This window comes from Canis lupus, chromosome 2 (genome assembly GCF_011100685.1).
Source record: "Canis lupus familiaris isolate Mischka breed German Shepherd chromosome 2, alternate assembly UU_Cfam_GSD_1.0, whole genome shotgun sequence".
Taxonomy (NCBI): Eukaryota; Metazoa; Chordata; class Mammalia; order Carnivora; family Canidae; genus Canis; species Canis lupus.
The window spans coordinates 1,439,311-1,464,101 of NC_049223.1; the positions used below are offsets into that span (position 1 = coordinate 1,439,311).

Sequence of the window (24,791 nt, forward strand, 5' to 3'; positions counted from 1 at the left end):
CCTAATCAATTGCTGATGGGAATATAGTATTGTACAGACACTTTGGAAAACTGTCTGGCAGTTAGTTAAATAGAACATTGTCATTTACTTTAGCAGTTCCACTCCATTTTTTTTTTAAGATTTTATTTATTTATGAGAGACACAGAGAGAGGCAGAGACATAGGCAGAGGGAGAAGCAGGCTCCATGCAGGAAACCTGATGTGGGACTCCATCCCGGGACTCCAGGATCATGCCCTGAGCTGAAGGTAGATGTTCAACCAGTGAGCCACCCAGGCATCACAGCAGTTCCACTTCTATGAGTATATCGAGTGAAAAATTGAAATATGTCTATCCAAAGACATGTTCCAAATTCATAGCAGCAGTACCATAATAGCTTCAGCCTGGAAACAATCTATATAATCATCAACCATGGAAGGGATTAAAAAGTATCATATCCATACTATTCACAAATGAAAAAGAACAAAATACTGACACATACTACAACATCAATGAACCTCAAAAACATCATGCTAAGTGAAATAAGACAGACACAAAAGATTACATATTGTGTAAGTTCATTTATATGCAACGTCCATAAAAAGTAAATTTCTTAGAGACAGATCAGTGTTTTTCTAGGACTTGGGAGACAGAGTAGGAGCAAGGATTGATTGCAAAATGGCTTGAGGGATATTTTGGGGATAATGGAAATGTTCTAAAACTATATAGTAGTGGTGGTTATGCAACTCTAAAAGTTTGCTTTAAAATCTTGTAATTATGGGGCACCTTGGTGAAGGAGGCAGATTTCCTGATGAGCAGGGAGCCTGATGCGGGACTTAATCCCAGGACCCTGGGATCATGACCTGAGCCAAAGGCAGATGCTTAACTGAGCCACCAAGGTGCCTTTGGCTCAGGTCATGATCCCAGGATCCTGGGATTAAGTCCTGCATCAGGCTCCCTGCTCATCAGGAAATCTGCCTCTCCCTCTCCCACCTCTCCTTCTCCCTTCTGCTCATTCTCTCTCTCCCTCTCTCTCCCAAATAAATAAATAAAATGTTGTGATTGTATGCTTATAATGGATGAATTCCATAGTATGTAAATTATATCTTAAATTTGTCATGAAAAAGTTTTTATGAACAAAGATAACTAGAAAGAAGAACCACAGAAAAATCTGCAGAAAGCCAAAGGAGTGAAATAACAAAGACACATATAAGTACATATAGAAATGAGTAAAAAAGAAAAAGTTAATAAAGAGAAACAACACAAGAAAAAGTTGGCACTTGAAGAAAAAAATTCAAAATGGATAAATCACTGGCAAACAAAAAAGAGAAAACACATGATTAAACACTATGGAAATAACAAAATAACAGAGACACAATAGAAATAGATTAAAGAAGGATAAAGATACATTCAGGTCAGGAAAAAATATGAAAAAGTTATACCAGAGTCTTCTTACTGGAGCAGGTAAGCAAGTAGCAAAACATTAACTTGTGAATATAAGAAAAAAATTACATACTTAAGGATATTAAGTTAAAGGTATGAGGAAAAAAAGGACAAAAGGTAAAATAGATCTTAAAATGTGATAAAATATCTATCTAAAGACCATGTATATTCTGCCCACAAAATATAAACAAAACCAACTCAAATCTGAAATCCTGGGAAGTTTTATGTGGTATTTGCCATATATGAGTCCTGTAGAGGAAAGTGATATTCAATTAGAACAATTCATATTGAATCAGTATGCAGAAATTATATCAAAATCATGGCCCATCATCAAGTGTGACTATAAGAGTCCACACTACATGTGCAACTGCATCAAGATTTCCTAACCAGCCATTGCTTTTAAGAGAGCATCATTTCCACTTTGTTATAATTATTGATACTAATATGTATCTATCAAAACTGCCAAGTGCAATACGAAAGTCCTATTAGTAGTACGTTTATTACCATAATTAGTAACAATCTGAGTAGCCTAAAATCAAAAACCACTCTGAGAAGCAAGTTAGCTTTTCAATGCTTCATGGTTCTTTCTGATATCCCTGTTTGAGGGATTTAAGGATTTGGTGATTCTTCACTACTGTGAAAATAAATTTCTTTAAAAAGTCATTTAAAATAGAGTCAACAAGGTCTAAACAAGGAGCTCTTGCACACTACCATTCATACCCCCCAGAAAGCAGCTTACTTTACACACCCCAACAGAGAGCAGAAACTATTTCTCTTTGCCCAGTAACATCTCAGCCAATAAGAACTCAGTGAAACAGTTCTTCCCTGCTTCCTCTTTTCCCCTATAAAAGCAAACCCTTTATCTTTATCTTTACCCTTTAAAACTTTATCTTTATCTAAACCCTTTAAAAACTTTATCTTATTACAGCCTGAAACTCCATGGCATTCGAGCCACTTACCAATGTATAAATTGGCATTCTGTATATTTAGTAATGGTTCCATTTATTCAATTAACCTAATATTTGTTAAGAGAGTCTTCTGCACAAAACACTTTCAGATCTCATAGGATAACAAATAACTCATGAATGAGACACAGTTCCATCCGTTTAGCTTTCAGCCTATTTAGGAAAACTGACCATATAAATGAATGCCCAGGTGTAAGGTAGATGGCAAGAAGTGTGGAAGCTCTGGAGTTTAGCTCTGATGAAGTGATGTAGGAAGACTTCAGGAGAGAGCTGCAGAGACCAGAACTGAATAAATGGATCTGCAGGTTACAAAGTGAAGGGAGTATTTAAAAAAGAGAAGATGATTTGAACAGAGGCCCATAGTAAAAGAAGCAGAAAAGGTGTTGGAACAACAGTCAGTAGACCTATTGGGTTAAATCTCCGGGTTCACCAGTGAAGAGGGTGACAACAAGAAGGCCTAGAGAGCTGAGGAATTTGAACACCAAGGAGAGAAGATGAATGTACATCTCTAAGGAATTGGGAATCACTCAATGGTTTCTAGAAGAGTAGGGGAACAATGTAATCAGATCTCTCCACAGGCTAGATAAGTGGACAGTGATCTAGGCAAGAGGGGAATAGCAGTCAGCTCAGGGCAGTAAAGACACGCATAGAAAGTTACAGGAAATATACTTCAGAAATAGAAACTCCTCTTTGAAGATCCAACTAAGTCATTACTTCACAAAGAGCCATTTTTGTCAAATCAAATCAACATCATAACTTGATAGTGTCTTTCTTTTTCTGGGATATAAATAAAGTAAGACCACTAAATATTTTTCCTCTGTGTAGAGAATTCTCTCAACCTAGATTTGCACATCTCTCCAAAGTTAGAAAGCATCGCTTGCTTTGAACAAACCCCACACTGTACAACTGAATACAGATATTTTACATGAAAGTCCTCAACTACACAGTTCAAGTACAAGACTAGAAACCTCATTCTCCAAAGTTCAAACATAGAGTTTGAACATAAGCTCCTAGGTTTCTGAAGGCAGAAAGTGGCAGGCATAAAAATCTCAAAGCTCATGTTTCTGATAAATTCAAAAAGCTAATGAGTGTTAAATCCCTCGCCTCTGTTTCCTTGGGTCAGCTTTCTATATTCCTGGCATGCAGAAAGTGCTTGGGGAGCCCCCAGCCTTGTCATAAATGTGCTCATGGCAAGAATGATAATGTAATATAATTACAATTCAGACTTGCTGGTGTGCAAATTTTATTTAAAGATTTCTACCAAAAGACCTCACAGCACACTGAGTATCTTTGGATCACTTCCCAACATTAGGCATTTTACAATTCTTCCTGTGGATCACTCTCACAGTGACTTGGTAAAAAAGGGTAGGTAACTTTATTCCCATTTTACAAAGAAAGAGCAAGTCCCATATAAGGTACACGAGCAGCACCCTGCTAAGATATTTGAGGATAATGGTGATTCTTCACTACTGTGAAAATAAATTACTTTAAAAAGTCATTTAAAATAGAGTCAACAAGGTCTAAACAAGGAGCTCTTGCACACTACCATTCATACCCCCCAGAAAGCAGCTTACTTTACACACCCCAACAGAGAGCAGAAACTATTTCTCTTTGCCCAGTAACATCTCAGCCAATAAGAACTCAGTGAAACAGTTCTTCCCTGCTTCCTCTTTTTCCCTATAAAAGCAAACCCTTCTCCCCTGTTCTCTGGACTTGCCCATGGTTTTCTATAATTTGCTTGTCCTGAGTTGCTGTTCTCTGCTGTTCCCAAATAAACTCATTCTGCTGGCAAAATAGCTGGTATCTTTGTTTTTTAAAGCCAATATTACATGGTGTCATAAGTGAGATCCAAAGGCAAAAAACTGTGGAATTAATGACCTCTGGAATCATGTGAGGTACCCACTTGAGCCTTTTGAGCTCTCTGTTTCTATGACTTGTCCTTTTTCTTTTAGCATGGTAAGTATCCCTCTGATCCAAGCTCCCTCCTTTTAGTTAAGCTGTTTGACTTTATTCAGGATCTAGGTTTTTTTCTTTTTATGAAGGCATTGTCCTTCCTGTTAAGGATATTCTTCTGTTTTCCACATCATTTTTCTGTACCATCTCTGATGACACTAATTTTAAAGTGTCAAGCCCATAATAGAAGACTATAAGGCTCAAGACCTCATTATCCCCTGCTCCAGGTAAAGGTCAGCCAATATCATTTTGCCTTTACTTGGGAAGACAAGCAATACACCTGGATAGTAACACCTCAGGGTTTTACTGAAAGTCCTTCCTACTTCTTCCAACCTTAAAAGTGGACTTAGATGATATAAAGTTACCTGGACTTTATTACATTATGTAGACTACTAGCTACTCTGCTCCCCTTCCCACACCTCTTCACAGGAAGACATCTACCTATGAAAACTTTGAGCCTTAGGTAGGCGTAGAGTCTCTGAAAAATTGCAATTCTTGCAATTTACTCAATGTCAGGTTTGATGTTTGGGACACATAATCTCAAAACAAAGACTATATTTAGATTCAACTAGGTTTCATGGTATCCTGAACCTCTCAAAACTCAAAACTAAGGGGAAACAAACAAACAAAAACTCTGATGCAATTTCTTGGGAAGAAAGTCCTGAAGGAAATCTTGATTACTTCTCCCTGTGCTTGGACATCTCAATTATCAACTTCCCTTTTTCTTTTTGTATTTGAAAGGGAAGGGAATGCCCTTGGAAAACTCACCCAAAAACATGAGGACTACCATTGACCCATAGGGTGTTACAGCCAACAGCTAAACCCTGTGGCACGAGGTTACACCCCCTTGCCTCAAAGCCATTCCTGCCACTGATGTCAAAGCCACTAAGGAGATAGTCATGGGCTCCCCTCTAACCATTTTTGTACCTCTTGCAGTAGAAGCTCTCCTGAACTCTCATGATGCTCAACACCTTTCAGCGGTCTTCTCACCCACCAACTATGAAATCCTCTTGCTAAGCATTTCTCACAAACCCTCTCGATTCCTAATTCTACCACCCTTCTTCCATCCTCTAAAAGCTGTCTATACTCCTTAGGACTAATTCTGATAGATTACCTCCAAACCCACTTAAGTTACAGAAAACTCCTTTGGATAACAATGACTTTTCATGGTTTACTGATGGTTTATATTTAAAAGGTAAAATGTTAAGTATTATGCTAGGTATTCTATTACAAGTCTTTTTTTAATTCATCCAGGCATCACCTTGGCCCTTGGCTATCTTGGCCCAATTAGCTGAACTGTAAGCTCTTGGTTGGTCCTGCATTTTTAGCCAAGGGCAAAACTACAAATATTTATCCTGATAGTAGGTATACCTTTGTAGTACCTCATGATTTTGGAAAGAATGCTACTTTCAAAGGAACCAACAACCAAACCTTTGTCGTAGTCCTAAAGGATGTTCCTCCAAACAATAATCTAGAAAAATTGACTAAAGATACACAACAGTTTGGCCCCAGAAAAGGAATTATTGGTTCAGTGAAAAAAAAGAAAACTCTGGCTTGGGACAAATAATCCAGTCCTGCCAGAGACCCTATAAGTTCCCATTACTGACTACTGTACATGCATTGAATCATTGGTCTACCTATAAAATGATAACCTTTATGAACCAAAAAGCAATTAATAAGATACTAACAAGGCTGCAAAGAGTACCTACTTCACTTGCCCCAGCTGCCTGAAATACAATTCAGAAAAGCTGTCTTCACTGCTCTTGGACACTTTAAATTGCCTAATAGACCCTTTGAAATTTGGCAAATGAACTTTATTCAGCTTCCCCAATCTCATGGAAATAAATATATCTTGGTAATGGTTTGTATGTTTTCTCACTGGGCCCAAGCTTTCCCTTGTAGATAAGCTACTGCTACTTCTGTGGCAAAAATCCTCAAAGAAAAAATTATCCCTACCTGGGACTTCATAGTGATCTCAAACTTCATAGTGACCAGGGAACCCACTTGATTAGTCAAGTGCTTTGCTACATCTCAGGTGTACCCCTTTTGGAACCCATGAAGCTTTCACCCTTTGAGATAATCACAATATGCCCAATGTACTTGGTTTCTGCTGCTTTTGATTCACAGCTGGTAAAGAGGAATATACTTCAATATTGCAAAGGCCTAAATGCATCTGTGGAGGATAACTATGCTTTAGTAGGACAATCTTTTCACAGCATACTCCCAGGAAACAAAGAACTTACATAGCACACTTTGTAGCCCAGAGATATCTATTGGAAAAAATATTTCTAGAAAGATTCTCTTCAACCCTGTGGGAAAGGCCCCTATGAGGTGCTATTAACCAACACTTGTGCTGCCAAACTCCAAGGAATAGACTCTCGGATCCATGTATCACATCTAAAAAAGTACCAAGCCCTGACTGGACCTACAAAACAACTATTGACCTGAAAGTAAAAATTTTCAGGAATTGAAGCGGACAACAGCAAAGGGCAACAGCTTTGCCAAGATGACTAAACCAGGCCTCTATACCTTTATCTCACTGTTGCTTCTTAGCTTATTCCTCCCTTTCTTTTTTTTTTCCTCCCTTTCTTTTTTGACCCAACCTATTGCAAAAGGGGGAAATCTTTCTGTTATATCTGTTATCAGAAACTTATCTGTTTATGATGTCAGAAATCCCTTGTTCTTCCATGTTTAAATACAATCTGTTCTTCTGTACCCAAGGGAAATATAAATGATAAATATAAATTCCTCTTTGCAAGCCTTTTAGAAGAACTTGATAAGCTAGAATGGTTCTTTGAAGAATGTCTGCTCTTCATGTTATTCTGTATAATTATTTTTAAGCTTTATACCTATTGTCCTATTGCCTGTCAAAACTTTTATAGAAACAACTTGCCCAATTAAGTGATACTAGTTCAGCACCTCCAACATAAGATAAGATGATCTCCAACACTTATGACCTTGATAAGATAAAGACCTCAGCTGGGAAATGCCTGAGATTTCTTCCTCCTACCCTTCCTTGTTACTCAAATGTGGCCTCAATCATTTCCAATCTATGTACCTTTCTTCTGACCTGGGACATAACAACCAAGAAAGACCATTCCTGGCACTGAGTGATGAACTTCCTAAATATGAAAAAATGAAGAAAAAAAAACTGACTCTTGCCGGAGATACTTTTGAGGAAAAAAAAATCTTTTTTTAAGACTATTTATTTGAGACAGAGAAAGTATGAGCAGGGAGAGGGGCAGAAGGAGAGGATTCTCAGACTCCCCGCTGGGAACATACAGAGCCCAACAAGGAGATGGACTCAGGACTCCATCCCAGGATCCTGAGATCGTGACCCAAACCAAAATCGAGAGTTGGACATTTAACTGACTGAGCCACTCAGGTAACCCAAGGCAAAAGTCTTGATCAAAAGGGGAAAATATCAAAATAAATATAGAAAGTATCCAACTTATGATGGTACAACTTAGAATTTTTTGACTTAACAATGATGCAAAAGCAGCATGCATTCAGTAGAAACCATACTTTGAATTTTTATCTTTTTCCAGGCTAGCAGCATATAGAGCAATACTCTCTTATGGTACTGGGCAGTGGCAGCAATGATGTTTCCAAACTGTGGGCTAACATAGGCTAACACAGGTGTTCTACGTTTAAGGTAGCTAGGCTGAGTTATGATGTTCAGTAGGTTAGGTACATTATCTGATTTTAAAGTCAGAGACAACAGAGCAATAAGCCCTGAGGTCAGGACCCTTTTCTAAATGAGCAGAGGTCATTTAAAATGAAGAAGCCATGAAGGGGGAGATCTCACACACAATCACTTAGTCCCCAAAAGGGGCAGAAGACTATTTGATATACCTTCGCAAGAGGAAGGAAGAATTTCTCCTTGCCCAGCAATGGCTCAGTCAATGAAAACAGCAAAACAGCTGCTTCCTGCTTCCTTCTTTCCTATATAAAAGAAAACCCCTCTCCTCTGTTCTCCAGACCTACCTAGGGTTCACCATAGTTTATCCTGAATTACAATTCTCTGATATTTCCAAATAAACTCATTTTGCTTATAAAATACCTTGCTCTTTTGTTTATTATGGTCAACACAACAAATACAAAATTGATATATATTGTTTAATTGTGTTCCCCCTAAATTTCATATGTTGAAGTCCTAACCACCAATACCTCAGAATGGACTATATTTAAATATAGGATCTTTAAAGAGGTAATTAAGTTAAAATGAGATCATGAATAGGGGGAGCTTTAATCCGATATAACCGATGTTCTTATAAGAAGAAGAAATTTAGACAGACAGGTATAGAGGGAATACTATATGAAAAGACAGGAAGAAGATAGCCATCTACAAGCCAGAGGCTTTAGAAGAAACTATTACAGCTCTAGCAAATCTGTATGTGATATAATTATCTGTTTCAATAGACCAAATAGGTATAATTTGGTGAAATCTATCTGGAAAAAAAAATGGGCAATAGTAAGTGGTTTCATTGTCTGTTCTATTTTGGAAGAGCACTGATTGTAAGGCCTTGGTCTGTCACCAGCCAGCTGTGTGATCCCAGGAAAATCATTTAATCTCTCTAACCTTCATTTTCTCATAGATTGAGGAACTGTTAAACTAGATGAATATTTTTCAAACTGTGTTGAACAGAATCCCAGGGTTTCAGAAAGGTGCCCCAGGAATTGCCTGGAAAAGCAAGAGCAGTTCCACTTCTCCCTTCTTTCTCCTTGGGGTTTGGCATAAAAATGTAAAAATTCATTTTTAATGAGGAAATTTTAAAAAGAAAACCACCACTGAATGATCTCCAAAGCTACTTCTAACCTTTATGCTCTATATAATTCTATTAGCCTACAGAAGTATCTCCATTTGTTACTTCTGTGTTTATATAATATCCAAGTATTCAAAACAAAAGTGCAAGGTGATGAACCTAGAGAATATGTATTATAATGTTGCACAGGGTTTATCATCACCTTTGAAATTCTGGCCTGGATGATTCTTTGTTGTGGGAGGCTGGGCTGTGTTTTATAGAATATTTAGCATCATCCCAGTCTCCACTCATTCTATGCCAGTAGCAAACATCATCCCCCAGGTGTGACAACCAAAAATGTCTCCAAACATCACCAATGTACTTCCCATGATTCTCAAATGTACTCCCATGCACTTGGGACCAATGAGCATCTCCCACAAGTGAAAGAAAACAGAGACCAAGAAACAGTGACAGAAGAATGTTCATACGCTATGTTTTTTCTTTGATTGGGAGAACAGGTGAACAGTTGCCATACTGGTCATTTGAAGGAAGGTCAGTAAGGAAATTGTGTTGTCCTGCAGAGCTTGGTCTCATGGCCTCTCAGCCTGAAGGGTGTCATGGAGCTCTGCTCATTTAGAAGGGCCCTGACTTCAGGACTTACTGCTCTGCTGTCTCTGTCTTTAAATTCTTTAGTTATATCTTTGAATTTGTATTTTGTGAGTAAAGTCTCATAGGATGTCCAGTATGGTTTCCCTCTTCCTGCCTGCTCACCCTTCTGGGACTAGTTTCTGGCCTCCCCTTCTCCCCTCCTGCCCCCAAGAGCATCTCAAGGACAGGCAAGGCATCAGCCATCCCCACCCTATGCTGGCAGAGCCAGGAGCACAATTTGGCAGGAGCCTTCTGCCAACCCCCAGTCCAGGACAAGAATGTGTCCACTATAGAGGATATAATTCCTTGGCAGCTTGGTGGCACAGTTGGAGATCAACTGTCTTCTGTGATTTGGGGCTGCAGGCGTGGGAAGGGGAGACTAATTTCCCTGCCCCCAGAGAATACCAGACATTTTCACTTTGCAAATTCTATAGTTGGCCCTGCAGCCAACAACAGAAAACTAGAGTTTCTCTACCCCTGCCCACAATATACTTGGAACTGCCCTACAATCTCTTGGAAAGTAAAACTGAGCACTAATCCAGATCAGGGCTATCCAGAGGACACTGGGTCTCAGTTTACCCTCCACCACCATACACAAGAACAGCCTCCAAGACGTCAGAGGGATGTTAGCCACATGGGTGTGGAGACACAGGGTACAGGTCAGAACCAGCCAGGCCCAGAGGGAGTGCATACCAGCTTGCTGCAGAGAGGAGAGAGCCTCTTCAGGAACTACTTGTACTTCTAGAGAGAACCAGAAATATTGGTAATGTGAACTGACTGCTGGATTTACTGCTTGGAACTTACATGTAAGTAAGTAAGGAATGTAATGTAATGGATAAAGTAAGTAACATGTAATGGATAGGCTGGTGGTTTCTCTTTGCCAAACTTTTGGGTCTTGGTTCCCTTGACCCATTGGTGGTTTGATCTGCCTTGGAGTTACTGTTTCCTGATTTCCATCCTACCTTGGCTCTCCTGACTCTCTTGCTTTCTGGTATTCCCTTCATCTTCTTCAAGGGCTCCTGCTTCTCTGCTCCCTCTTGAAATGTTTGGGTTCCTAAGCCTCTTCACTTCTTACATTGTGGTCTACCTGTGCAATGTCCTTGGTATCATGGTAACGAACACCCTTTCTGTGCTGGACTCAGCATTACATGCACTGCTCAATGCAAAATGAAAATGTGGGTCCCTTACCCCCAAAACAGAGCAGGATGCTGTTAAAGTTCTAAAAGAGAAAGCTTTTCCTTTCTTTTGCACTGTCATTCTTTATTTGGCATGATAGGTTTCATCTCCTATTTAATGTCACTCTAGAGAGAAATTAAAATTTTGAACTATTGCATTAGTTTTACCAGCATCTATATATTGTTCAATGCCAGTTTTAACTATAAATATAGGAGCATTTAACTCTTATACAATGTCACCAAAATTCCATAATACATATTTCATAGCTTATATGTACATATACATGTATTACCAAAAGAGTAGAAACACTGCACAAAATCATTCCTACTGGTTTTATTTCATTCCATGTTAGTTCAATCAACATTCTCTACTTCTCTTTACTTACTAATGAGTAAGGAAACAATGGTAAAGGATCTGTGGGTCTCTCCATCTTTTCCTTCCCTTCTGCACCGTCTCTACAGTGTATTTGGATAATTATGGGAATTAACACAAGTAAGAAAGGATATGTTTGGAATCCGTGGTCATTTCTGTTTCCTGGAATCCCATTGCCTTCTTTATGTATTCAAAGGAAGTTCCAGTTTAAACTAGAGTGACCTCTCAGGGTTGTCAGTACCTCCACTGAACTCTTACATATTGTGGGTCCACCAGAATCCTGGACTCAAGGAGCATCAAGAATGGTACGTGTAAGTGAAGCAAGTAGGAACCATGGAGCACACGCACATTGTGGAATCTCCTCTTCTCACTGCTCCATTGTCGCATTGCACTTTGCAAGCTCTAAGATAAATTAGTAAGAATTTCAAGACAGGGAAAGCAGACCATTAAACCAAGTGCAAGGCCCTTCAGGCATACACACCTCCAGGCCCAGACCACTTTTATAAGCAGTAAACTTGAAGTAACTTACACCCCCTGCAAATGTTTAGCTCAGTGTATAAAACTGATGTCCTCACTCAGCTGCATCTCTATTTCCTAACTCAGTAAAAGGCTCTGCCCTTTTGCCTCCCCATCTGCCATTTTTCTAAACCATGATTGCTAGACTCTCTGCTTTCCTCCTTATGCTCAGTTCTAGTCATCACCTCTGGAGTTAGTTTTAAGGCCTGAACACCTCACTTGAACATACGGTCCCTGATGACTCCTGCCATGTTTCCCTGCCTCCAATCCCATCCTTCCATCTATCTTCCATTTCAGAGATGTGCCTTTCCAAAAGTGGTTGGATTTCCTTGCTGCATAAAACTCTTCCTGGCCATTCCATCCCACTGGGGGAGAAGGGATCATTACTAGTTCCTTTCATTACATATATGCCTTTTTGTGATCTGGGCCTGACTACATTTCCATCCCCAAATTGTCACTCATCAACACTGACCTTCCTTTGCTAATATCCTAATTACAAATTTCTGGAACTCCCTCCCCAAGTATGTCATATTTTCTCAAAGTTCTCTGTGCCTTGCTCATATTATTTCTTCCTCCTAGAGAGTCTTTCCCCAGCTAATACCTACTCGCCCTTCAAGACTGAGTTTAAATATACTTTTCTCTGGAAAATCTTCCCATATCACCCCACTGAACCTGTGTTAACTGGCTCACATTTACAAATTTTTTGCAATTACTGCTATTCCCAGTGACTATATGCATTACTAGCTTGTTTGTTTTCTGTCTAAGCTGTCAATGCCCCTAGTACGAGGGTTGTGTCTTGTGCATTAGTGCATCCCCAACAGATAGCATGGTGCCTGAAACATGCCAATTGTTCAATGGTCTTCACTGACTGAGAGATGTGATAAGAATAGATGAATCACAGAGTATCTAATTGACTGCAGTCTGACTATTCCACTTTTAACTGTCTTGCTTTGTAACCTTTCTTCTAGCTAATTAAATAATGTATTGTTTCCTAGGAACCATAGTTAATTAGGCTCATGTTTTTCAGAGACATTCTTTTCCCTACAAGTACCCAGTAATGTCCCAGGGACCCAGAACATGCTTGCTTTTGCTGTGTCCCCTAGAACCTAGCAGAGTGTCTGAAATATAATAGATCTAAATAAATATTGAATGAATCAAGGAGACCCATCCTTCAATGCCCAGTTTTACTCTTCAGGAAACTCTTTAGTATCCTGTGAAAAAAAGCAGGGAAAACTAAAGCACAGAATTGTTTTTATATTTGGCTCCAAAAAAGCATCAATGGCAAAGCCAAAAATAATAGGCATTTATTTAATCCCCACACGTTGAAGAAAGAAAAAAATGCCTATAAAAATAAATCCTGTGAATGCTTTAATTTTTTGCCAAAGTCAGAGAGATATACCAATGAGCTGGATTACCACAAGGTAAAGAATGCACTCATCTCTGTGATCAGAGCAATCTTTGCATCATGTTAGAACTTGTATCCTGATGGTGTAGGGATGGACTGAATTAAACTGTTGCAACTGAAATTAATTGATCATTTCTTGTGACAAAGTGTTCTAAGTGTTACTAAAGCCCATACAAAAAAACAAAAAACAAACAAACAAACAAAAAAAAAAACACCACGCGGTTGGAGCTCTACAAGGAAATTCTTACTGCAGAAGGGCAGAATTGTCATCAAGTTCTGAACTGGAATAATCATAATATTTTATACAATTTCTAAATAGTTAAAGGGTCATTTTACAAGTTAATAATCTTTCTTTTTACCCTGGGAATTTTCCAAAAGGCTACTAATGAACCTAGAACATTTCCCATTATCATTACATTGACTGAGGTGGGTCATGCAGCAATAGGTCAACACTGCATTAATTCTAAAAGCAAACTTTTCACCTGGAAATAAGGGAGACCATGCAATCGCTATCCACCTTATATTCTTTCCTAAAGAAAGAAAAACAAAGGGAATTTCCTATTGTCCAAGTTCACCAATGACTAGACCAAGAAGACTGTACTAGGGTCATTCAAGTTGTATTGCAATTCTCACAGGTAAATGTCCACTTCCAGGATACGCTCATGTTTAAAAATTTTATTGTTATAGCTACTTTGTGTTAGGTTTCTATTATTTCTCATCAAAGATTCCTTTCGTGAGGAATAATAGAAACCTGACACAAAGTAGCTATAATAATAAATATTTTTTGCTAACTTTTTCATTAAAAGAGAATTTGGAAGTAAGTATGCTTCCAGGTTGACTCAGCACACTGACAATCATGTCAAGTATCCCATTGCTTTACATTTCTTCACATTTTTTATGCTTAGTATTGGCTTTAACTGTAACTGATCATTGTTCCTGGCATCATATTCATGTGTAACAGTGTAGAGAAAAAGAAGAAAAACAACTCTTTTCTGGCTCTTTTTTAAGGGCAAGAAAACCTTTCCTAGATGTCCTCCAACAGACTTAACATCAGCTGTCATTTTGTATATTGATTCACAAACCACTATGGTCTGAATGTTTGTGTCCACCTCCTCCCAAATTTCATGTGTTAAATCCTAATCCCCAAGTGAGGGTATGAGGAGGTGGGGCCCTTGGGAGCTCTGCCTTCATGAATGGGATCAGTGCCTTACAAAAGGAGCCCCAGAGAGTTTGCTTGTCCCTTCCACCATGTAAAGGCACTACAAGAAGTCTGAGACTCAAAAGAGGGCTCTCACCAACCCTGCTGGCACCCTGATCTAGAACTTCTAGCCTCCAGAACTATGAGAAATGAATTTCTGTCATTTAGAAGCCATATAACCTTTGGTATTTTGTTTTAGCAGTTCAAGACAGACTAAGACACAGACACTAGTGACTAAACCAAGCATTAGGAAAAAATGAATCTGAATAGGTCAGATTTATTTTCTGAGGCTGTATTTGGTAAATAAAGTGCCACCCATAATGGCCAATATATGTAGGCAAAGCATTGCTTCCCCATCTGCAATTTCACTGTCGAAAGTCTGAAACCCTAGGACAGGACAGATCCACCCACAGATGGAAGAAGCTGAGTCCCTTGACATCCCTGCTAGCCAGGAACACCTACATCAAACTTCTAGTATGTTATCTTATGGGAACTTAGGTGGTTATGTATACCAACTAATGCTAAGGTAGTTATGAGGTATTTCTGGAGCAACACAAATTTGTTGAGAATAACTGAAGTCATATTTTAGCTTTTAGGGAAGAAAGGAATGTTAAGAACGAACATCACTGTTGTTTTAAAATACAAGTAGCAGGGTACTGCCTTTGATTCAACTATTTTAAGTCCTTGTTTTCTCAAACTAAGTGCTTGCTGTTCCCAAATATGCAAGAATAACTTTTACACTTTTTCCCTCCAACACTTGTTGATTGGCTTTGCAGAAATAAAGTTTTAAAATAAAAAAAAAATTCGGATTCGGGGTAGCATAAAATGCAATTATAGTCAACATACCATAAAGAATTTACAGCAGGTGTCTGTTTCCTGTTCTCTCAGGAAAAAGCCTATGAAATCCCTCCAGGGTGGCTGAAGACTGTCACATGTCCTGTGGCCTTTCTGGAATATCTACTCCTTGATTCAGGAAACCTGGTACTTGGCCTTGGGATTTGCATATGCTCATGCTCATGCTTAATGGATTTCTACAGAAGTCTGCTCTCCCCTAATACCCTTGAGAAATTCTGAGCAAAAACCTATATAGCTGTAGCTGACTGTTTAACAGGAAAATGTAATGTTGATGTGTCTATGTTCCCTCTACCAAATCTGACTCTATCTACCCTGTGATAAGTGGCAGGGGGCAGAGAGGGTAGCAGAGTGGGCGGGCAACATGATATAGAGCAATTAGTATCATTTTATAGAGAAGACTTGCTGTCTGATTAAAGTTGGAAACTAAAACAACTTTTGCAGCACTGACCCATGAAGGACTTAAGCATCCTCCTGTAGCAGTCACATGAGATGGTTATTATTTATTCACATCTGACCCAGCCTTCTCTAATTTGTAACTGCATTAAAGTCATACTCTTGGCTATATGCAGATTAAAACTGAGTAAGGCAAAAATGTGGAGTTCAGGTAATTCATTTTGGAGAACACATATTTTGAAAATAAAACTAAAACATTCGAGAACATTTTCCTCAGAATGGTTTTTAACCTTTCAGAAACTCTAAGGTGAATGAAAATTCTTCAAAGCAAAATGAGTATACTATTCCTTCTTTTATTCTATGCCTATATCAAAACCAAGAGTTGAAGGAGAGTAAAAGGGGAGAAGGTATTGGAATGCACCAATTTTAGTCCAGTTTGTTGAGGCAGGCTTTTTGAAATTAGTGGAGTTTTAGTTTAGGTAATGACACAGATCAAAAATTAAGCACACCAAGGTTGAAGGTGGTAACTCAAGAATAAAATGTCCTGATCCAGGCAGAGCTCAGAGATGAAACAGAAAGAATAAATAGAAAAGCCAATCTGATTTTCCTTCATCCATTCAATCAGAAGCTTGGATTCAGAGCTAGACACAAACATCTCTTCTCTGAGTTTACAAAATCTATCTTATGCCAAAATCTGGACTCTCACTACAGTTTGCCACAAACTGTTTTTCTTTTTAGCAACAAAATATAGTAACAAGATATATCAAGAAGACATAGATTCTCTACTAAACTATCATTATTCAGCTAGTTCATGCTTCCTTCTAAGGTTGAGTTAGAAGATACTAGTCATAATGATTTCTGAAAAATTCAAGAATGAAGATTTAGAGGAAAAAGAAAATTTAGGTTTGCTTTTGTTCCAAAAGCATCCTTGATGGAGAAATAAATTAATTTATAACAAAAATATAAGTTCACCAAAAGAATAAAGCTCTAAAACAAGCAAACAAAAAAAATGTACGTCTTTTTGGTCTATGATTTCGGCCAAAAGATCCAAAGCAACTCACTGCCCTGGCTTGCCTAATCATCTCAGCTAAACACTTAGCAAGTAGGTCAGTTTGAGATGCCAGGAGGCATCACAGAGAGTTGCTATTTCAACCACCCTACTTTGCAGATAGGGAACCAAAGATGCAATGACTTCCCCAAAAAGAAATTGAGGGCTTCACAGCACCCAGGCAAGAACGCAAATTGGGGTCTTCCTTCTCCAAGAAACTGTGCTCTCCTGGAAAGACATTCCTCAGTCAGAAAAAAAAAAAAAAAACAACAACAAACCCAGTTGTCATCACCAGAACATTTTTAAATTAGTAGATTTTAACTGATGGAAAGAATAAGTGAAGTTATAGGATTTTGATAATTTGATTAAACAATGTTTACTTTTTCTTCTGTAAAGTCTTGTCATGGGTCCACTTGTTAGGAATTTATTTAGTAAAATAGATTCTCAATTTACCTTTGGAAACACAGTTCAATTTTCTTAAGCAAAATAAATGCAAATCTGCACCAAACTTCATTTTTATCTTATGAACTGAAATATATTCTCCTCATCTTTCACAAGAATTTGTGAAGTCTGGACCACTTATTTCAGAAGTCATCAAGATGTAATAAATGGAGCCCACATGATAACTGCATTGTGTTTCTAATTCCATTGGCAACTTTATATGTACAATACTTGTAGTCCAAAACTGAGAATTTTGCCTTTAATCTTCTACTTCCGCATAATTATTAAGTATATAGCCTCAAAACATGCAAATTTATACTACTGAATGGAAAAGGAAAAAATGTAGTTAGAAATTCTGTAAAACTCCTGGGAAAGAAAAGGAAAGTTTAGTCTAATAGCTTTTGCATATTGGAATTTGCTGCATCTTCTGAACAAATATTTATGGAAACATAATCAAGACTTTTTCAAGCTTCCCACTTCCTTTTTAGCATTCTCTTCCAATGTCGTCATAATAAATTTAGCATTACATTCATTTGTCCACCTTGCTTCTTATTTAAAAAACATCTGAATGTACATAAAGCAAAATCAGATTGATATTGTCAAATTTAATATCTGTGAGTTCAAATAAAAATAATCACTGGTCCAACAAAAACTGCAACATGCAGCTATTTTATGGATTTCAATTACAGAAAAAACTATAAATACAAGACACAGAAACTCTGGACAAATCACACCATTATTCCAATTGCCTTAGCAGTTTGTCTAAGCACATGAAAAAAAAATCTATGAGACCACAGGTTAACAAATATAAGATTTACAAAAGATAAATTAAGAGCAATATGAACATGTCATCTCTTTCTAATCCAGTAAGAATTCCTTTCATAACAGACCAATGATTGTATAGTTTAAAATGCTACAATTCCTTCCCAACTTTTGTCAAAAATATATTGATGTCTCCCCATATTAACTACTCTACCTCTACCTTTTTCTCTGAACCCATCAAAAGAATATTATTATAAAATGGGGGGGATTAAAATGAAGCTAAAAATGGGAAGAGGGAAAGAAGACAGGAGGAAAAACCCTGAGTCTAAGAGACTCTATATGATTTTCAACCTTCAATTTAATTTGCTCAGCTATTGTGACACTAAGTGACCCATTGGATCCTGCACACTGGGCCTAAAATGACCATTCTGTGATTGATGCATTAATAGCTGATCTGATTGACCATGTTGATCAGCCCTAGAGAAATATCTACTGATTTAAAACCAGTCCTGGGCTTATGTATTTATGAGTCCATAAGGAATATTCAGTTTCACTTGGTAACATTAGACAGAAAAATCATATTATTAAGAAGGTCAGCAATCAAACAAATGAACATTTAGAATTTTGACTTGTCTTGCCAACCATTTAACTCATTCCTTCCTTTCATAAAAATAGAAACTCATTCTTTCCTTTCATAAAAATAGAAACTTTATACAGAATAAGCAGTCAACTTGGCCTTTGGAGACCTTCTATCATTCCTTAAAGATAGTTTGGTACCAACTATACACAAACATTTCTTTCCAGACAGAAAATTAACAACCTTACTATCTTGGATCATCCTATTTCTCTAGCTTTAAAGTTCTTCTTGTTTATTTTGTAAATTGACCCTATTCCTTGGGTATTCACACCCATTTCCTTCTTCTCTATAGGAACTTCTAGCCTTTCTCTTTCATGATCTATGTCAGTGGTCCTCAACCAGGATAATTTGGCACCCCAGGGGATATTTGACATTATCTGGAGATACCGCTGGTTGTCACAACTTGGGCAGAAGGGTATGGGGGCATTGCTACTAGTACCTGTAGGATAGAGGCCAAAGATGCTGCTGACCATTTCACTCAACAAAGGAAAACCCTCCCAACAGAGAATTATCTATCCCAAAGCTCAGTAGTGCCAATACTGAGAAACCCTAACCTATATGATGTTGTTCATCTAGCCTTTGAAGACCAATAAATGTGATGGGATGCTCTGCCTTGGCTTTCCCAGCAGCTGTTTAAATACAGATCAAATCTCTCTCTTTTCATCAACATATAAAAAGGATTTAGTCATGAGACTGCATGAGTTGTCCTGGGAAATGAGTATAGATATTAATTTTTAAATTGTCTTAAGAGGTCAAAGAACGGTGTCCTGGGCCAGGCACTCCAGCATGTAGAGATTGAGGAGATGAGGAGGATCCAGCAAAGGAGGCTGAGAAGAGAGGCCACAGGGGTAGGAGGAGGTCAGGGCAATGGTGTCCTGGAAGCCAAGTGCAGACAGTGTTCTAGCAGAGTGATCAACTGATCCAATGCCTGATAAGTCAGGCAAGTTGTGGACTGAGAAATGGCCAGTAGACACCACTTTGTGGAACCATGAATGACTTTCATTACAGCAGTTTGACGGAGCAGCAGGGGCAGAAGCCTGACTAGCAAAGTGTTCAAAAGAACACCCAGTGAAAACTGAGAAGGGCATCCACAACTTTCAAGGAGAATGCCCCCTAAGTCCCATCCTGAAGAGTCTTTTGTTGTTGTTGTTTACCCTTTAGTCACCTTTAGGAGACTTTCTCCCCATCAGTTATTTCAGAAGTATCTCCCATAGACAACACCTTTGATTTGGCCTTATAATTTGAACAGCTCTTTCCTAATTAGAGCAAAACAAAAGGTATTTTTTAAAATCCTGCTATGACCCAATGTTTTAAGAAATACTTCCAGCTCACATACCATAACCTTCAGGCTGAATCCCCTCGCACTTGTCAAATGACCCTGACATCTGTCTGGTTGACTTGTATCTGCATCTTGCCTCAATGTCTAGCTTCTTAGACAATATTTTGTTTGGACTTTGCCTACATTTCTGCTTTAACCTTTCATCCTAGATTTTTATTATTGGTTGGTTATTACAAACTCCAGACTCTACAACATGTGGACTGAGCCATTCTGACCCCTGCCCCCAGCTCAGGCTCCAAGGTGTCCCAGCCCTAACGCAGCATTTCAAGTCCCTCTACTTCCAGGCTTTTTAAAGAGTACAATACTATCTTTAACTAAATTCCAGACCACAAATCTTTTAATAAAGCAAAGGTCTCATTTTGGATCTCTTATGACTGATTTGATCTTATTTATATCATCTTACTTATTTTAATAATGTTTCTTAGAGGTTTTGTGGGGGGGCGGTGTTTACAGACTGCATAGTTGGCAGAATTTGTGTTTTTAATTCTTATGATAGCCAACCAAGTTTTCCAAAACAATTCTTATATATGCATTTAATTAGCAATAACAAAGCAATTTGTATTGAAGTATAATTGATATGCAATATCCTATTGATATTGATATTTGATCCTATTGATATTCTGATTTGATATTTTTATGCATTACAAAATGATCCCCATGATAAGTCTAGTTACCATCGGTTATCATGCAAAGTTATTACTTATTGACTATATTCCCTATGCTATACATTTTATCCTCATGACTTACCTATTTTATAATTAGAAGTTTGTACCTCTTAATCCCTTTACCCATTTCACTCGCTCCCAATCCCTGCCTTTCTGGTAACCAACAGTTTGTTTCCTGTATCTATAAGCGTATTTCTGTTTCATTTTGTTTGTTTTGGTTTTTAGATTCCACATACAAGTGAAATCATAGGGTATTTGTATTTCTCTCTCTATTTCACTTAACATAATATCCTTTAGGTCCATCCGTATGGTTGCAAATGGCAAGATTTCATCCTTTTTTATGATTAATATCCCACTGTGTATATACATATGTAAACAATGATTAATATTCCATATATACACACAGTACATTGTCTTTATCGATTCACCTATTGGTTACTTCTATCTCTTAGCTATTATAAATAATATTGCAATGAACATAGGGGTACATATATCTCTTGGAATTGATGTTTTTGTTTTCTTCAAATAAATATCCAGAAGTGGAATTGCTATATCATATGGTAGTTTTATTTTTAATTTTTGGAGCCACTCCCTACTGTTTTCAATAGCCATTGCACTAAATTGCATTCCCACCAGCAACATATAAGGGTTTCCTTTTCTCCACATCTTCAACACTTGTTTTTTGTCTTTGTGATAATAGCCAATCTGACAGGGGTGAGGGGGTGAGGTAATATCTTATTGTGGTTTTGATTTGCATTTCCCTGATGATGAATGATGTTTAGCATCTTTTCATGTGCCATCTGTATGTCTTCCTTAGGAAAATGTCTACTGAAGTCCTCTACCCATTTTTTAATTGGGTTGTTTTTGGTTTTTGATATTTAGTTGTGTATGTTCTGTATATATTTTGGATATTAATCCTTTGTCAGATGTATGGTTTGAAAATATCTTCTCCCACTCAGTAAGTTGCCTTTTCATTTTGTTGATCATTTCTTGCACTGGGAAAAACCTCTTTAGTTTGATGTAATGCCATTCATTTTATCTTTTGTTGCCCTTGCTTGAGGAGCCTGGTCAAAAAAAACAAAACAAAACAAAACAAAACAAAACCATTACTAAGATCAATGTCAAAAAGCTTACTGCCTATGTTTTCTTCTAGGATTTTAATGGTTTCAGTTTTTTCATTTAGGATTTGTTTTTAAAGATTTTATTTATGAGAGAGAGAGAGAGGAAGAGACACAAGGCAGAGGGAGAAGCAGGCTCCATGCAGGAAGCCGACTTGAGACTTGATCCCTAGTCTTCAGGATCACACCCTGGACTGAAGGCGGCGCTAAACCGCAACCGCTGAGCTACCAGGACTGCCCTCATTTAGGATTTTAATTCATTTCGTTTTCCTGTATGGTGTAAGAAACTGGTTCAGTTTCATTCTTTCACATGCTGTCTTTTTCCCATGTATATCCTTGTCTCCTTTCTCATAGATTAATTGACCATATGATGGTGGATTTATTTCTGAGCTCTCTGTTCTGTTCCATTGACCTGTGTGTCTGTGTTGATTCCAGTACCATACTGTTTGGATTACTATAGCTTTGTAGCACAGTTTGAAATCCAGGAGCATGATACCTTTCTTTGTTCTTCTTTATCAAGATTTCTTTCATCAATGCCTTATAGCTTTCAGAGTACAGACCTTTCACTTCCTAAGTTACATTTGTTCAACTAGGTGTTTCATTCTTTTGTAAATGGGATTGATTTATTAATTTCTCTTACTAATGAGCTTTAATAGCTCATTACTAGTGTATAGAAAAACAACTGATTTCTGTATGTTAATTTTGTATCCTGTGACTTTATTGAATTATTTCTTGACCTTTTTGGTGGAGTCCTTAGGGTTTCCTATATACAGTATCGTGTCATCTAAAAATAATAATAGTTTGACTTCTTCCTTTCCGATTTGGATGGGTTTTGTAAGGGGTTTTCTGGTTTGGCTTTTTGTTTTTGTTTTTGTTTTGCCTATTTGTTGTGTCTGGGACTTGCAATACTATCTTGAGTAAAAGTGGCAAAAATGGGCATTCTTGCTTTATTCCTGATGTTAGAAGAAAATCTTTTAGCTTTTCATCCTTCAGAATGTTAGCTATGGACTTGTCATATGTAGCCTTTATTATGTTAAGGTATATTCTTTCTATACCCACTTTATTAAGAGTTTTTATCATTAAATATATATTGAATTTTGTCAAATGCTTCTCTGTATATCTATTGAGATGATCATATGTTTTTAAATCTTTGTTTTCTTGATGTGTTATATCACAAAAGCAGTATTTTTTGGTCTTTTTTTTTTTTTTTTGGTATATTTTTTTATTGGAGTTCAATTTGCCAGTATATAGTATAACACCCAGTGCTCATCCTGTCAAGTGCCCCCCTCAGTATTTTTTGGTCTTTATAGAAGTTAAGAAACTTGGAACTTTTGCACTAACCCACCAACCAACATAGTCTTTATCAATTTTATTTGGAAATATAAATGTCATATTTTATGAAATGTAGATTGTTTCTTTAAAATATCTCTGTATATGTAATTCTTATTTGTAATTACCTATAGTTCCACAGCTCACTTTCAGTCCTTTCCAAGTAAAGTTCTTTGTTTTGTTTTATTTTTCATTGTTGTAGAAAATGTTTTTGACTAGTTTATGTAGGTAAGGTAGTTGGATATTTCCTGGATGACTGCACTTTTTTTTTTTAATTTTTATTTATTTATGATAGTCTCACAGAGAGAGAGAGAGAGAGGCAGAGACACAGGCAGAGGGAGAAGCAGGCTCCATGCACCGGGAGCCCGATGTGGGATTCGATCCCGGGTCTCCAGGATTGCGCCCTGGGCCAAAGGCAGGCGCCAAACCGCTGCGCCACCCAGGGATCCCATGACTGCACTTTTAATTGAAGATTTTTATTGAGCTAATTGTAAGGTCACATGCAATTGAAAGAAAAAATACAGACTAATTCTATGTACCATTTACCTAGTTTTCTCAATTGTAATATTTTGCAAAATGATATCACAATCAGGATTTTTATGTTTATAGAATCCACCAATCTTATCCAAATTTCCCCATTTTTTACTTGTGTCTGTGTGTGGACACACGTGCACACTACAGTTTTTTTTTAAGATTTCATTTCAATTCAAGCTAGTTAACATATATTGTATTATTTGTTTCAGTGGTAGATTTAAGGATTCATCACTTGGATATAACACCCAGGGCTTATTACATCAAGTGCCCTCCTTAATGCCATCACCCAGTTACCCCATCGTCCCACCTACCTCCCCTCCAGCAACCCTGTTTGTTTCTTATAGTTAAGAGTCCCTTACAGTTTGCCTTCCTTTCTGTTTTTATTTTATTTTTAATTCCTCTCCCCTCTGTTCATCTCTTTTGTTTCTTAAATTCCATATATGAGTGAAATCATATAGTATTTATCTTTCTCTGCCTTACTTATTTTGCTTAGCATAATACAATGTCGTTCCATTCACACACTATACAGTTTTATCACTTGTGTAGATTCATGTATCTACCACCACCATCAAAATATAGAACAGCTCCATCATGGCATGGATCCCTACAGTTGCCATTTTAAATCACACCCACCTTACACTCTTAACCTTTGGCAAACACTAACTTGCTTTCCAAATTTCAAAAATGTTATATAAATAGAATCATAAACTTTGGGGATTGGTTTTTCACTCATTATAATTCCCTGAAGATTAATTCAAATTGTTTTAATAATTAATTGAGTGTATTAATAATTTGTTCCTTTTTTATTGCTGACAAACTGTACCACAGTTTGTTTAACCATTTGCCTATTGAAGGACACCAAGGCTGCTTCCAGTTTGGAGCTCTTAAAAGTAAAGCCGCTTTAAAAAAAAAAAAAAGTAAAACTGCTTGAACATCAGTGTACAGGTTTTTGTGTGAACATAAATTTTCATTTCTCTGTTATAACTGCCTAAGAGCATGATTGTTAGGATAAAGACAATAGCATGTTTTATTTTTTTAAGACACAGACAAGCTATTTCCCAGAGTGCCTATACCATTTCATGTTCCACCAACAATGTATGAGTGATCCAGCTTTTTCACATCCTTGCCAACATTTGGCATCATCACTTTTTTTACTTTAGCTGTTTTGATAAATATGTAGTAATATCTCATTGCAGTTTTAATTTGCATTTCCCTGATGGCTAATGATGTTGAACATCTTTTCATGGGCTGGTTTTCCATCTGTATACTGACT

At 37.5% G+C, this 24,791-nt stretch overlaps 1 long non-coding RNA gene and 1 pseudogene across 10 annotated transcripts in view; one reads left to right on the top strand and one right to left on the bottom strand.

Annotated features, from left to right (window-relative positions):
• The window catches only part of LOC102152672, a 240,956-nt gene that overhangs the window by 172,572 nt on the left and 43,593 nt on the right, over positions 1 to 24,791 (bottom strand). Inside the window, exon 4 of one of the 10 annotated variants that reach the window (XR_005355125.1) lies at positions 11,240 to 11,680. The exons of 8 other annotated variants lie outside the window; for them this stretch is intronic. This is a non-coding gene — a long non-coding RNA (uncharacterized LOC102152672). Of the gene's footprint in view, positions 1 to 11,239; positions 11,681 to 21,475; positions 21,602 to 24,791 lie in introns of those variants that run through there. One more of the 10 variants, XR_005355136.1, reaches the window with a different exon arrangement.
• The window catches only part of LOC487072, a 53,863-nt pseudogene that overhangs the window by 28,371 nt on the left and 701 nt on the right, over positions 1 to 24,791 (top strand).